General features: G+C 43.4%; 1 protein-coding gene across 4 annotated transcripts in view; it reads right to left on the bottom strand.

Annotated features, from left to right (window-relative positions):
- LOC138287794 (uncharacterized) overlaps nucleotides 1–14,682 on the bottom strand; it is a 560,811-nt gene that overhangs the window by 385,696 nt on the left and 160,433 nt on the right. The window lies entirely within an intron of this gene.

Raw genomic sequence — 14,682 nt, 5'->3', positions numbered from 1 at the left:
GTTAAAAGTTTTTATTGCCAAAGGTTGGCCACATGAAAGGTATACAGAGAAAGATATGAAGTCCTACCACAAGGTTAAGGATGAATTGTCAGTAGAGGGCGACTTGGTATGATTATTCCACCAAGCAGTCTTAGAAACCAGTTGGTGAACCTGGCTCATCATGGTCATTCTAGCATGACGAGCACAAGAAAGAGGATTTTTGCATTTTATTGGTGGCCAGGAATGGATAACGAGATTAATCTGTGGGTTGGAGAATGTCCAGACTGCAGTTATGCTGATAAATCTTTGAGAGTTTATAGCACTGCCTTATGTCCTGTTGAGTTCCCTAAGGGTCCATGAGAGAAATTAGGTATGGATTTTGTGGGGCCCATGTTGGATCTGCCAGTCACAATGAGATACGCCTTAGTCGTGGTCAATCCTGTGGTTGAGTGTGCGGTGTTGTGATAACCCCATAATCTATCAAGCACAGTATTGAAAACAACCTTCCTTGCAGCAATAGCTACCTGAATGGGAACATAATACTGAGACTGTCATTGAATTTCTCACATCCTTGTTTAATAGAGAAGGGTATCCTCAAACAATTGTCACAGACAATGGAGTACAGTTTAAATCTGGAGTCATGTAGAAATTTCTCAATATACATAGGGTTAAACACCTTATGGTAGCTTTGTATAGTCTGCAGGGAAATGCCATGTTTGAGAGGATGAACAGAATGATAAAAGAGATCATTCAGGTAGCTATTGCTGCAAGGAAGGTTGTTTTCAATACTGTGCTTGATAGATTATGGGGTTATCACAACACCGCACACTCAACCACAGGAGTGCCTCCATTTATATTGTTGAGTGGTAGACATTCATCATGTGGCCTTTCCCCCAAATGGGAGTTAGATAAAATGGAAGCAGCCAGGAGATTACCTAATGCAGGGATAGTGAGAGACACAGTATTGGAGCAACAGCTCAAAAGTCAGTCCAGCTTTGATGCTTTGCACAGGACCAAAGACATATAATTTGGTGTGGGGGATTGAGGAGAAGGAGGGGCACTTCTAAATGTTTCTCTGTCACTAGAGTAGTTAAGGTCCCCAACCATGACATTAGGGTTGAGAATGGTAAATGGTGGAGCAAGAGAAGTGCAGCATTAGTTAAAACATAAGCTGGTATTGGAGTTATGGAAGATTGTTTGCCCATGGAAATCCAGAGTGAGGTTGCAAATTGGTGTTTGGGGGGGAGGTATCAGCAGCAGGAGGGAGTGTGTGCAGGAAATTAGTTCAAGCTGTGATCCAGATGGGGAAGACTTAACTGGTGACGGTGACCGATTATGTAGTGACACTTTCACAAACTTAAGAGGGGGGTACTCTGGTGAATCACACATTAAGAATCTTGTAATTGAAACCACAGGTTTTGAGCCTCAGGATGTGCACAACCTGAAAATCTGCAGGAGAAGTACAGTGTTACCAAAATATCTGAAAGACTATGGCCTTCATTACGTCCCCGGCGGTCGGTGGTAATTTGGGGAAAGGGACTGCCAACAGACTGGCAGTACCTTTTCCCAAATTATGAAACTGGCGGTTTGGCTCAAGCCAAACCACCAATGTACCACTCCGTCCGCCAGGGTGGCAACGGCCGCTGGGCTGCAGACTTTGGTCTCCAGCCAGGCAGCCGTCACAATCCCACCCTTGGGATTATGACCCCGCCTACCACCATGGTTTTCGTGGCAAGCGTACCGCCACGAAAACCATGGCGGTAGGCACTATAGGTGCTAGGGAATTCCTTCTCTGACACTGATAGGGGTCTCCATTGCCCCCTCTGAAAAGTCCTCCCCCACCCTCCTCCTCCCTCTCCTGCCCCCAGCACATGTACACACCCACACACGCACATATACACAATCATACACACACGCATACCCACCGCCGCTATGACTGTCAAAGGTATTCCGCCAGCCTTATGGTAGAATTCTGTCTACCGTCATAATGTGGGTGGGTGGCTGGTAGCCATGGCGACGGCATGTTGGCGGCCATCGCCGTGGTGGTAGGCGGCAGTTACTGTCAAGGTATAATGAGGGCCTATGTTTTGAACTCATGTGTCAAGTCGCAAGTTTTGTTCCACGTGCATTGTTGTAATGCTTATTCAAGTTTAACATTTGGTGTATTCCTTTAATTTTTGCTGCTGGGTTTAAATATTTGATAGATTATGTTCTGAACTAATGTATCCAGTTGCAAGTTTTGTTCAGGTGCATTGTTCTAATTCTTTGTTATGTTATGTTCAAGTTTAACTTGTCCTGTTTTCCTTTATTCTCGCTGCTGGGTTGCTTCTTCTTATTGTTGAAGGGGAATGATGTTATGTTGTGAGTTAGATTTTCGAATGTGACACATGTGGCATTCTGATGGTGCGTTAGTGACATGGCAGTTATGCTGTGTCTCTAAAACGGGCCGTCGCGAAGGTTGTGTTCTTCCACCTTGCAAAATGAACCTTTGTACACTCAAATTTGTGTCAGGGGTTCAGGGGTGTGACGCTGCCTCATGTGGAAAACCCTCTCTGCTAAAGACTTAGTATAAAAAATCAATTGCTTCATTAGTATTAGGTTCAGCAATAAATCTTACTTATTTAGAAAAGTAATGAACTATGACTAAAGCATATTGTTACTGCTTGGGTAGCGTTCAGAACATCAGTGGCTAATTTCCCTTAACGTTTTTACCGAACCGCCATAGGTAGCAGCATTTGTATATTTGTTTGTAATGGTTGTCACTCACTAAATACTCCACACACCACTTAATTTTTGCATCAATATCCCTATCAATACAAGGCAATCAATACCATTCCCTAACTCTATATTTGATAAGGATGCTACTTAGATGTCTCTCATGTGCAACATTAACGATGACATCACTGACTGATATAAGAGATACCAGTTTGTCCTCTTTAAAAAACACATTACAAATAGAAAGATTTTGAGTGAATTTCCAATAGGATCGACAAATTCACAGTAAATTCTTCTCTTTGGGCCACTATTCCACAAAATACTTCAAAACAAACTTAAATCAAATACCATAATTCCGTGCTTCCACACATTCAATGGATGAACTGGTTAAAGTCATGTTGCTATTCATCTTATTATTAAGGTCTATATAAAACAATACCTCATCAATTGTACTTTGCATGTGTTGATTTGTACCCCATCCTCATCACCAGATAGATGTATTGAACCACATCTCAAGTGGAATTGGATACAGCAATAGGTTTTATTCCTGATATCCAGCACTGCTATCCCCCTAAACACCTCAAGAGTCAATGGGTTCAACTACCCTCTAGCAAGGTGAGCCAGAAGACACAAGTACGGGCCAGGATAAAAAATGTAATTAGTGAAACACGCCATGCGGTGAAAGTAATCCACCAATGTTAAATAAAACATAATGCTTGAAGAGATGTGTTTAAACTGCTTTCAGAAAAGGAAGAGGTAAAGTTCCTATCATATCTGTACCTGGTTGACATTCAAGATTCACTCCACATAAAAGCTGGCCTTCGCCTCACCTGGCCTTCATGATATAAATGCTGATTATGTCAAGGTTATGCTTATTGAATTGATCACCACAGATATTGGTTAAGGAAAAGCAGTGTATTGGATGTAACTGCCTTGGTGATAATGCATCAGATTTTCAAAGTGATGAGGATAGGCAAGAGGGGTCACTAAATTTCTTAAAGAAACAGTGCGAGCCAGTTGTAATTTCTCAGGGCCCTGATAAATTATAATGCTGCATGGGGATATTCCTCCATGGTGTCAAGCAGACAACTTGAATGCTGGCAAGATGGTGAAGTCCAGTGCTCTTGAAGGTATGTCTTAATGTTGGGAATAATCTACTTGATACAGTTCTTGAAACTGTTATGTAATCCGAAGGATTTAGTGTTGTCAGGAAGTTGATGCATGAAGCCGTCGAAGTTCATTGACATGAGCCACTCTTTTTCTTGAAGCTGGTGATCAGAACAAAGTAACTTGTGAAGGCATTCAGTTTCAGGTACATCTTTGACATCCTAACTGGTATTACTGTTATGCAGACCTTCATTTGGTCTATGTAACTATCAGATAATATCTTCAGGTAGAGCAGTGTCTTTTCTGGATATGTGACAAGCATTCTAACTCTTCCAACCATGTGGTAAGCTACTCCTACAATATGCCATTCATTTTATTCATATGCCTGTATGCCTCACAACATGCCAGGTATTGCTATCATATGACAAGGTATTCCTATCAGGTATTGTCAACATATGCCCAAGTATTTTCACCAAATACCAGAATGGCAGATATTGTCATTTTATGCTATGGTGGTCCTATCACATTGTTACTACCATCATAATCCCTGTTAATTCCGTCATACAACCCGATATTCCCGCTGTATGCCAACTACTGCAGAAGATAGGATGTAGATTGAGCAACAGAGGCAAATCTTACAGCCAATCAAAGACGTTTTCAAATCATCTTGTTTGTAACCTACACTAAGGAATGTAAATACATATATTCCATTAGTTAAAATATTTGCAAATACTGTACCATTAACATCACTAAGTGACCAACTGAAGCTCAAATTTCCTAATTTAACCCCTACTATTTTAATCTGTCATGCCTTTGAGCTAATAAACTAACTGGTCATATAATAAGTGTTATTCTAACAGTGGCGCCCAAAAATGCAGACGGGGCCTAGTTGCACCTGAAAAATGAGTTTTTGCCACATGCTGCGAATGCGATTCTCCTGCCACAATATTCCACCAGTTATCGTTTGTTTTTAAATTTTGGATTGGTTGCATTCCATTACAATATGTGAGTGTTGTTCATTTAGGTTAATGAACACCAACTGTGCATCAACTTACCATGGGTTGATGGCGCTTACTTCCTCTGTATCACGTTATAGCAAGTCCCTGATATCTCTAACGTTCACAGCCTGATGTGCTGCTCAAACATAACATTTGTCGTCTGGAGTTAAATCCCAGTGGCTCTAAACGCTCCAGCCAAAGCTCCCTACAGGCCGGTAATCATACCGCATATGTCTACAGAACACTGTAATAATGCTGAGAAAAGGCTGTGCTGCTTTCCCTGCATGTTAACAAGTTTATGAATAGCTTGCAGCTAGTGCTGTACCTGTCAATCAGCAACTTTTCAAATCCCACTTTCCTTTCATTATATAGTTTACAAAAATTATTGTGGGAGCATCGGTCATCATATTCAGCTTTATTTTCAAAACTCTTACACTAACAGGATGGGGAGAGCCTCCGCTGTTTTTTATAGCTAGGATGAGATGTTTACTCTGCCAATTACACAGAGCATCCTCTTTCACATGGTGATGTGACTGACGATGGGCCATCGGGGAGAGATGATGGACCCTAAAGGGCTGTTTACGTCCCATTAAATGCTTGCTTGTTGGACACTAGCAGTCTGGGGGAGCGGGCAGCCGGTTAATGCCCATCTTCTATCACCATACCCCAGTCCCGCTTTTCTCCTTATGTTTGTCCCCTGCCTGAAGGGTGACAAGGGAGGTTTACAAGAGGCATTTCCTATCCTGGCCTCCCTGCTGCACTGCCCAAGCTTCTGCTGGCCCCTTTTCTTCCCCGTGAGACAGGCCTCACCACAGAAAGCACCAGGAAATGCCATAAAGGGGCAGAACGGCCGAGGCAACAAAGGCAGCAATCAATGCCATGTAATGGCACCATTAACAGCCGATTCAAAGCGCAGAGTTGTATTGGCATGACAAATATAAACATCAATGCCTGGGACAATAGTAGAAGTGGCTGTGCTGCTTGTCTGCGTAAATCGGGTTGGGCATATGCTGCTGCAGTTACAGAGGACAAAATAGGGCCAATGGACAGACTCTCGTCTGGGAAATTGGGAGATTTGGGCAGTAACCCTGGCACCCTCACATATACAACGGGCAGCTTCACTTATTTAACTGTACTTTATCCCCCGTATAATCTAGGTAGTAATCTGTGAACACCCACCCCATGCACAATCCTCCCCATTCCCTCCTGCACACCTGTCCTTCTAAAGAAGCCAGTAAGAAACCTCAGTGAGCTAAGTGCTTGCTCCCTAGATCTGCTCGTACTATACAATCACCTATTCAAATCAAATCAAATCATTAACATTTATAAAGCGCGCTACTCACCCGTGCGGGTCTCAAGGCGCTAGGGGGGAAAGGGGGGGTTATCGCTGCTCGAACAGCCAAGTCTTTAGGAGTCTCCGGAAAGCGGAGTGGTCCTGGGTGGTCCTGAGGCTGGTGGGGAGGGAGTTCCAGGTCTTGGCCGCCAGGAAGGAGAAGGATCTCCCACCCGCCGTGGAGCGGCGGGTGCGAGGGACGGCAGCAAGTGCGAGGCCAGCGGAGCGGAGGGGGCGGGTGGGGACGTAGAAGCTGAGGCGTCTGTTGAGGTATTCCGGTCCCTTGTTGTGGAGGGCTTTGTGTGCGTGGGTGAGAAGACGGAAGGTGATCCTTTTGCTGACTGGGAGCCAATGCAGGTGTCTCAGGTGTGCGGAGATGTGGCTGTTGCGGGGTACGTCGAGGATGAGGCGGGCCGAGGCGTTTTGGATGCGTTGCAGGCGGTTTTGGAGTTTGGCGGTGGTCCCGGCGTAGAGGGTGTTGCCGTAGTCCAGGCGACTCGTGACAAGGGCGTGGGTCACGGTTTTTCTGGTGTCGGCGGGGATCCAGCGGAAGATCTTGCGGAGCATGCGGAGAGTGAGGAAGCAGGCGGAGGACACGGCGTTGACTTGCTTGGTCATGGTGAGAAGAGGGTCCAAGATGAAGCCGAGGTTGCGGGCGTGGTCTGCGGGGGTCGGTGCGGTGCCGAGGGCCGTGGGCCACCAGGAGTCGTCCCAGGCGGACGGGGTGTTGCCGAGGATGAGGACTTCCGTTTTTTCAGAGTTCAGCTTTAGGCGGCTGAGCCTCATCCAATCTGCGACGTCCTTCATACCCTCTTGTAGGTTGATTCAATATCCAACACTTTTGTCTCAGCCCTTAAACCTTCAGAGCATGATATGCTGAATGCCACTGAGATATGTAATTCTAACACTTGTTAATTATAGCGCTGTGAAACCGTTAACTGCGGTGGCAGCCTCTATACAACATAATCTACATTGTAAGGTGCACTGCCTCTCATTCATTTTCACACGAATGCACTGTCAGAGCTGCTGTAAAAGAGATCTCGCTAGTTTCCGCTTCAGTGCGGAGGCCTGAGATAGAATGGGCCTGAGTCCTGAACCCCTCTGAGCATTGTTCTAACCCATAGTCTGGCCTCGTAGTGTCTTGTTTACTGCGAGCCGCCGTGCACACATTGCGCACTTTTCAGACAGTGGCATGAGATGAGCCCTGATGATTACTCCGTGAATGTGACCAGTAATGTTTCCCTCACCACAAGCAAGTCCAAGACAGCACAACACCCCAGTTTGCTGTATCAGCAAGGGTCGCATTTATTTTCCGTTCTTTAAATTTAAAATAAAACTATGTTTGTGTTAACAGTATCAAATCAACGCATAAATGGAATGACTATATATAGCATTGAGGACTCCGAGAGTTAATCGCTGCATTCTGCTTCTCCAGTTCACATCCGGTGAAACTATCGGACGATCGGTTCATTGGAGACTGACCACTGGCATTGGCCTGTGGCCTGCCTAGGAGAAACCTATTGGCTTTGTCATTGCTTGCTGAAATCAAGCTACACGGATTTGTGACTGGCGGGTGTGTATGTAATGTGCTCAACCAGTTTGTCCCGCCTTGACATATTCCATCGAATAGTTTTTACCTCTTTCTCTGACTTTTCATTTATCATATATAAACCTCCGTATCGCCCTAGCTGCTCTAGGTAGAAACACAGAATTTCCCGAAAGGATCATTACATTTTAAAAGGAGAGAAGCCGCAGGGGTGAATCATGGTCACTGTTTTAAAGGGTGCTATAATTAAGACCTTCCCAGTGAGAAATGTGGGGCATCCCTGGACTGTGTCGTAAGACGTATTTTAACAAGGCTGGAGTAGGAACCACACTCACCCCTGCCAAAAATATGCAAGCCAGACCTTCTCACTTCCTTCCTTCTCTCTCATTCCATAGTATCCCTCCTTCTCCACTCTCTCGCTCTTCTCCTTCTCTCTGAACTCTCCCCATTATCATTATCTCTTTGTGCTCAATTTCCCTCACCTTAACCTCTTTCACTGCCCTCTCTCTATACTCATGCCCTCACTCTGCTTCAAGCAACTAACACCAGACACAGGAGAGAGTGACAAATCGGCTGCTGCGGTCATTTAAAAACTGCCCTCTATGAGCTCCACCCACCCGTGCACATGTCCAGTGAGTGAAATAGCAAGCCAAGCCCTGCATCCTAACCCACTGTGGATGGCCATTCTAAATAATGGATTGCCACAGGATCGAGGACCCTGTTATGTGTAGCTGCTCTCTTATCATCTGCACAGCTCTTCTCCCCAGTTCAATATCTGTTCCGTGCTTCTCGCCCACCCTCTTCCGAGACAGTGTTGTCTACCGCTTAGGCCCCCATTTCTAGTGCACAGGAGGAGGTTCAACATATACAGTAGTGCAATCAGACACCGCAGGGTTCAGGGTTTATAAGGTACAATAAACAACACCTTTTACAAGTGTACCCTGAAAATGGTGTTTAACATGCTAGTTTTGGTGTTCACTGCATCAACATATCCATGTTCATGTATTCACCAGGAAATTTTCGACTAGTAAATTTCAGCAGGTAGGATCTGCGCAAATTAACCTGGAGAAAATTGTGGGGGAACTGTAGAGAGTCTACCACAAGTCAGAAGGGAGCCTCTGAAATGGCAGCCAGTTATTAGCCACACAGCATCCGTATCGTTTCACTTGTTCGGTCAAATTGTATTGCCAACTAAAGTATTCTCACAATAGGCCCAAAACAAATACACAAATGCGGCTCCCGTCTTCAGTTTTTGAAGAAAATCCATTGGTTCTGCAAGCAATAGGTATGTCAGCACTTTCTAAAGCAGGCACTCTGGTGCACACGGAAGGCAGTGTAAACCATACTCTGCTAATATAAAGGCATTTAATTTATTAAGCAGTGCAACCAGAAACTGCACCGACATCTCAGCACTACTCAGACCATCATCTCCACTGAAGGGAACCTTTTGTATAGTTCTGAAACAGGCAAGCAGATGCTCAAGCCTGGCTGTAAATTGAATCAAGGTAAGTTCTCTGCCGACAAGGATAGCTGTGATAAAAAAGCAATAGATAGCTTTACATGACCAAACTCAAAGAATTGTTTACATGCTGAAAGAAATCACAAATTGTGGATGATTCAGCAGTAAAATGTACTTTTTTTTAGAAATGGCCTAAGGACAACTTCAGCTGTCACAGCAACTCCATGTAATGAAAATCATAAAAAATATATACCTGAATGGCACAGATAGGTGCCAGCCTTCTTCATCGATTGGTTTGTTCAGTTGTCATTCACATTTTTCTTCCACTCACCGCAGCATACAGTAAGAGGCAGTGGCTCGACCAACTTCAAAGATCTGTTGCACTGGGAAACCGCCCTGCTTGACCACGCGCACGTCCAACAAAAAGGAAGTGTCCATCTATGCCAGGTCTTGTGGGCCAATAACCTTTGCCAATGTTTTATCGTTCCATTCTTTCTGTAGTTTTATTTTCTAGTCATCCCTTTGTTATAAGCTATCTCATTAGGTGACACTAATTTAGAGCCAAGATTACATTTAGTCTGTGTCAGTATAAATTGTATTTCTCTCGGATGTGTTTTAAAACTTAAAACATTGTTCTGTACCTACCTGTACTACAGGAATCTTCCTGCTAGGAAGCACCCATACTAATATTTTAAAATTATATGTAATCTTTCGACAGGGACATATTTTCTTTTTTTTATTGTTTTATTTTTGTGGTATAGTTCTACAATACACAAATAAAACAGTAACCAATACATCAGCTTTCCACGGCCAAACTTGTTGACCTCATGATGTCTGTTCTACTCATGAAAATCTAATATAATATCCAACAGCAAGGCAGAGGGGGGTCTGTGGAACTATTTTGAACTGGTAAAGACCGACAGGCTTGCAAGTATCGTTGCTCTGGAATGGAGTTGTAATCTTCTCCATGTTCATATAATAATTCATTAACTTTTGCTTTCTTTGGTGGCCCACTGATGCTGGTTCGTTTGTTCAGACACCTCTTTGAAGTAAGCATTTCTCCTGATGGCTGTGTGACTCTAATGAATGCGATCAATGTGCGACTGGCGTGTTTGATCTTGCCCTAATTTTCAAAGTAGATCTCTCTTATAGCTATAATTGTGAATAATTGCATGGACGCAATTGTGAGCAAGTAAATACACAGCTAGAGATAGCTGGGGATGGTCAAAAAATTAAAAAGAGCTCATGTCATAGTTGGCAACTGATAAAAATATTTAACTCATCTAAAAGCAGTTACATGAAAACAGGTCATTTTTTCACTAGCTTCCTTTAAGCATGGTGGATATTATGCTCTTTGTGCTGGGCGTTCACTTAACATATTAGTGCATTCTGAGTGTTCTAGTGTTATTTGTGTAGGAAAAGACCATTGTTTGAGTGGTGTACCCTCAGAATGGTGCCCTATCTGTTTTTGCTGGCTGTAGAACTCAGTGAACTTCACCTTGCTAATCAGTTAATGTGCCTGTGCTCCCCCTTTTAACATTGTTAAATTTGCATAATTTTAATTAACATTTATAACGTACCTAAAAGTCCCTGGTATATGGTACAAAGTGCACCCAGGGCCAGGAAATTAAAAATCACTAATGGACTGCAGCACCTATTTTTCCATCCACTACAGGCCTACCATTTATGCCTGACTGTAGCAATGGAAAAACTGTAATTTGACCTGTCAAAACCTTTTTGACAGGTCCAAACCTTCCTTTTAAATATTATTTAGTCACCCCTAAGTAGATCATGTAACTCAAAAGGCAGGGTGCATGGTATTTAAAAGTAGGACAGGTAGAAAGTTAATGTTACCATGTCCTTACAGTGACTAGCACCCAAAAACAATTTTTACCGTAGGAAGCCTGCTTGACCTATACAGAAACACTGGGAAGTGATATTAAATGCTAATGCTGCTATCTCGGGGTAGTGGCCAGCGAGAAATATAATTCAAAAACTCTTTTTAATATTTATAAAAAGCCCAATTTGATGGTGGTGCTGGTATTTTGATAAATATTAAGAAAAAGTAACTTTAGAGCATTATTTCTTGCCAGTCTACAGCCTCTAGAGCGTAATTTGCATTACCCTCCAACTTCAGCCCTCTCTTATGTGTATTTGTGACAAGCAATATCACCCATGAGGGTCTCTTTGCACTGAGCAGGTGGGTGTGTCTAGCCCTTTGTTAGAAATTGGGTTTCTGTTTGGCAGGAGTATGCCACAATCCTAGTCAGGGTAACTCAGATACATCCCATAATTTAACCTGTGCTTACTTTCTGGTAGCTTGGCATGGAGCAGGCAGGCTTAACTTAAGAGGCAATGTGTAAAGTATTTGTGCAACACTTCAAACAGTAAAACAGTGAAAACACCACGCAAAAAGATACAACACCGGGTTTGAAAAATAGATCTCAATATATCTTAATAAATCTTAATTTATAATAAAGAACAAAACAAGACCAAAATGACAAAAATCCAATAAGTGAAAGTAAAGATATGAATTTTTAAATAATAAACTTAGTTTTAGTACTTAGAAGCATAAAGCATGGGCTATCTGGTCCCATTAGACTGGGTCAAATCTTGTCTGAGAGGGAGAGTATAGTGGTTTGTAGTCTTCTAGTAAGCTAACACCTCAGAACAGTTACTGACTACTGCTCAATTTTTGGGAAGATCATATTCATAAAGCAGATTCCTTATTCACCCTTTTATTGCCTCATGTAGCGTCTTTCGCAGCCTGGATACCCGCCAAACAATAGGCCACAAGCAGAGCTGTAAATCACATGTTTTATTCCTCTGCGTGTACCTGTGAACACTCACATGCTAAACCACGCTTCCATTCTATTCTATTCTGGTGATTATGTCACACTGATAATGGGCCCACCTGGATCCAGAAAGGTTCCATCTAAATCATGCAAGACACAACATCTCCAATACGGTTAAATGAAACATTACAATTTTAATGAAATCAGTAGATATTCACACGTATGTAGAAAGAAACATGTACAATTATATCTCTTCAATCAATCTTTTTGGCCTGTTCATCATCCAACCTGTCTGGTTACGGGAAGCTGTAAACCATGATCTTCAGTGTCAGAGATTGCTGAAGATGGTAAGGAATCAACAACAGACACTGAGGTTTCAGAGTCAATCTTTCTTTCACAATTTTGAGTTGAAGACCGATGAAACACAAGCCTAAAGTGAGAAAAGTCTCTGGTAAAAGACTTCCCAGAGCACTGGGCAATTTACATGTGTCTCTTGGTAGACACCACTTGGAAAGGTTCAGCATCACAATGAGCATCATATTTTCTTTTGCACATCTGTTGGGGGTTCACCAAATCTCCTTTTCTGAATGAGATTTATTTTGCATGTCACCTCTTGTCTGTATAAATTTTCTTTTTCTGTTTGTTAACCAAGTCCTTTGTATGTACCATGTCTTCACTTTTATCTCTTTCGGTGATCCATTGACATAACTTGGTTGTTATTGCTCTCATGAACATCATAGTCAAAGTCAAACCTGTATCACTGAATGACTGGCATATTTGTGTGAGAGCTCTATTTATTGTGCTCTTTCTGTGTAGCTCCAAAAACGAATGTCATCGCTATAATTGAATGCATACACAACAGGCAATATGACACATCAAATGACGTCTGGAAAAGTTCAGCAGCCGATGACACACTAAAACAAAGGACCTGATTTAAATATTGGTGGACGGGTTACTCCATCACATTGGTGATGGATACCTCGACCGCCAAAATCTAAATCCCATAGGAAATAATGGGATTTAGATATCAGCAGATGGGATATCCGTCACCGCTGTGACGAGGAACCTGTCCGCCAGTATCTAAATCAGGCCCTATATTTTTTTTATATCTAAATAAACCAACATGTGTAGAAAAGGTCATAATGTACCTGCAGTTTTATTCAAGTTCCAACTGATGATAACCTTTATTCAAATCAAGTTGAGAAAAGACCTCGGCACCATTGAATTGCATTATCATGTCAGCAATGTGCAGCCCTGGATGTTGTTCTCGTTCAATTATTTTATTTGTCTGACGCATGTCAATGCATATGCACACAGCTTTTTCACTGTCTTTTTTGGCCACTGCTACCATGGGCGAAATCCATGGTATTGTACCAGTTTAATGCTCAATAATATCATGCTTAAGTAGCAATTCAAGTTCTTTTTCAACAGCTTCTTGTAAATGAAAAGCAAGTTGTCTATGCAACAGGACGGACATACTCATTAATATGCAGCTTTACTTTCATAGGGCATCATTACGAGTCTGGCAGTTCAAAGACTTTTGATGACGGTCGAACTGCCACACTCCAGGCTGTCCGACCGCCACATTATGACCCTGGTGGTCGGACCGCCTGGGAACCGCTGTCACCACCAGCACCATAGTTCCCAACGGGCTGTGGCAGTGCAGGGTCCCTCCCTGCCCTGCACCCTCAGAATGCGCACTGTCTGCTTTGCAGAGAGAGCTCATTCCGAGGATGCTGGGGTGCTATGGTATTGGCCTCGGCTCCCATCAGAGTGCAGAGGCCAATACCGTAGCACTGATCAGTGGGAATGTCCCTGCCGGACAGCCTGGCGGGAACATTGTAATACGACGAGGGGGACACTCCCGGCATGACAGCAGCGTCCTCCCCACGGCTTTGGCAATTCCATTATGGGACCACCAAAGTCGTAATCAGCCCCATAGTCTTTAACTTTCCTAAACCATTAATAATGAAAGGAAGTGACTATTTTGTGATGGGTATTCATGTTGTAATTCACAAAAACTTGTCCCATGTCAGCAACCATGTTAAAATTGAGCAAACAGGTACTTGCAATTGTACCTTGAAGCACATGGATCAGTGCTTCTACCTTCGATTTCTTATGTTTCACTGTATACCACACTTGCATTCAAAGCACTGGTTCATCTTACATACAAAGACATCATACTAGCCCATTGTGTACCCAGACAGACTAGAACCAGGGCAGGGAGGCAGGAAATTTCAAACACCTCTGCAGGGGGAAACTTCAGAATCTTCTCCCAGTTCAAAGCTGGCACCAGATTTGAAAAGGGGTCCCTCGGACCCACTCTTCTGATCACTACTGGACCTGTGGACCCTACAGAAGAAGGACTGCTCCGCTGTGTGAAGTCTCCCCTGCTGACTAAAGATGGTTTTGGTGCCCAAGGACCCATCTGATGTTCTGAACTACCCTGCTAGGACCAGCCTGCCTGTGTGGACCTAGAACCTCCAGAGTGTCTCCAAGGTCAGTCAGCTAACCTCCTATTCTGAGCTACAGGGACACAACAGATTCTTTAGCACTGATGCAATCAGAAGCAGGATCACCCACTGCAGCCTTTGTTCAGTGGCTTCACAAGCATTGACCCAGTGCGATGCATCTCAACGCCGACAACAGGCATCGACTGATGCATCTCAGCACATCTCGACATAGGATCACACATTGCAGCTTCTATTTGTCGGCTACACGAGCATTGACTCAGCGCTACATTGACCTAG

This window comes from Pleurodeles waltl, chromosome 4_1 (assembly GCF_031143425.1).
Source record: "Pleurodeles waltl isolate 20211129_DDA chromosome 4_1, aPleWal1.hap1.20221129, whole genome shotgun sequence".
NCBI classification, from domain to species: domain Eukaryota; kingdom Metazoa; phylum Chordata; class Amphibia; order Caudata; family Salamandridae; genus Pleurodeles; species Pleurodeles waltl.
This window is presented reverse-complemented; position numbering and strand designations above follow the sequence as displayed.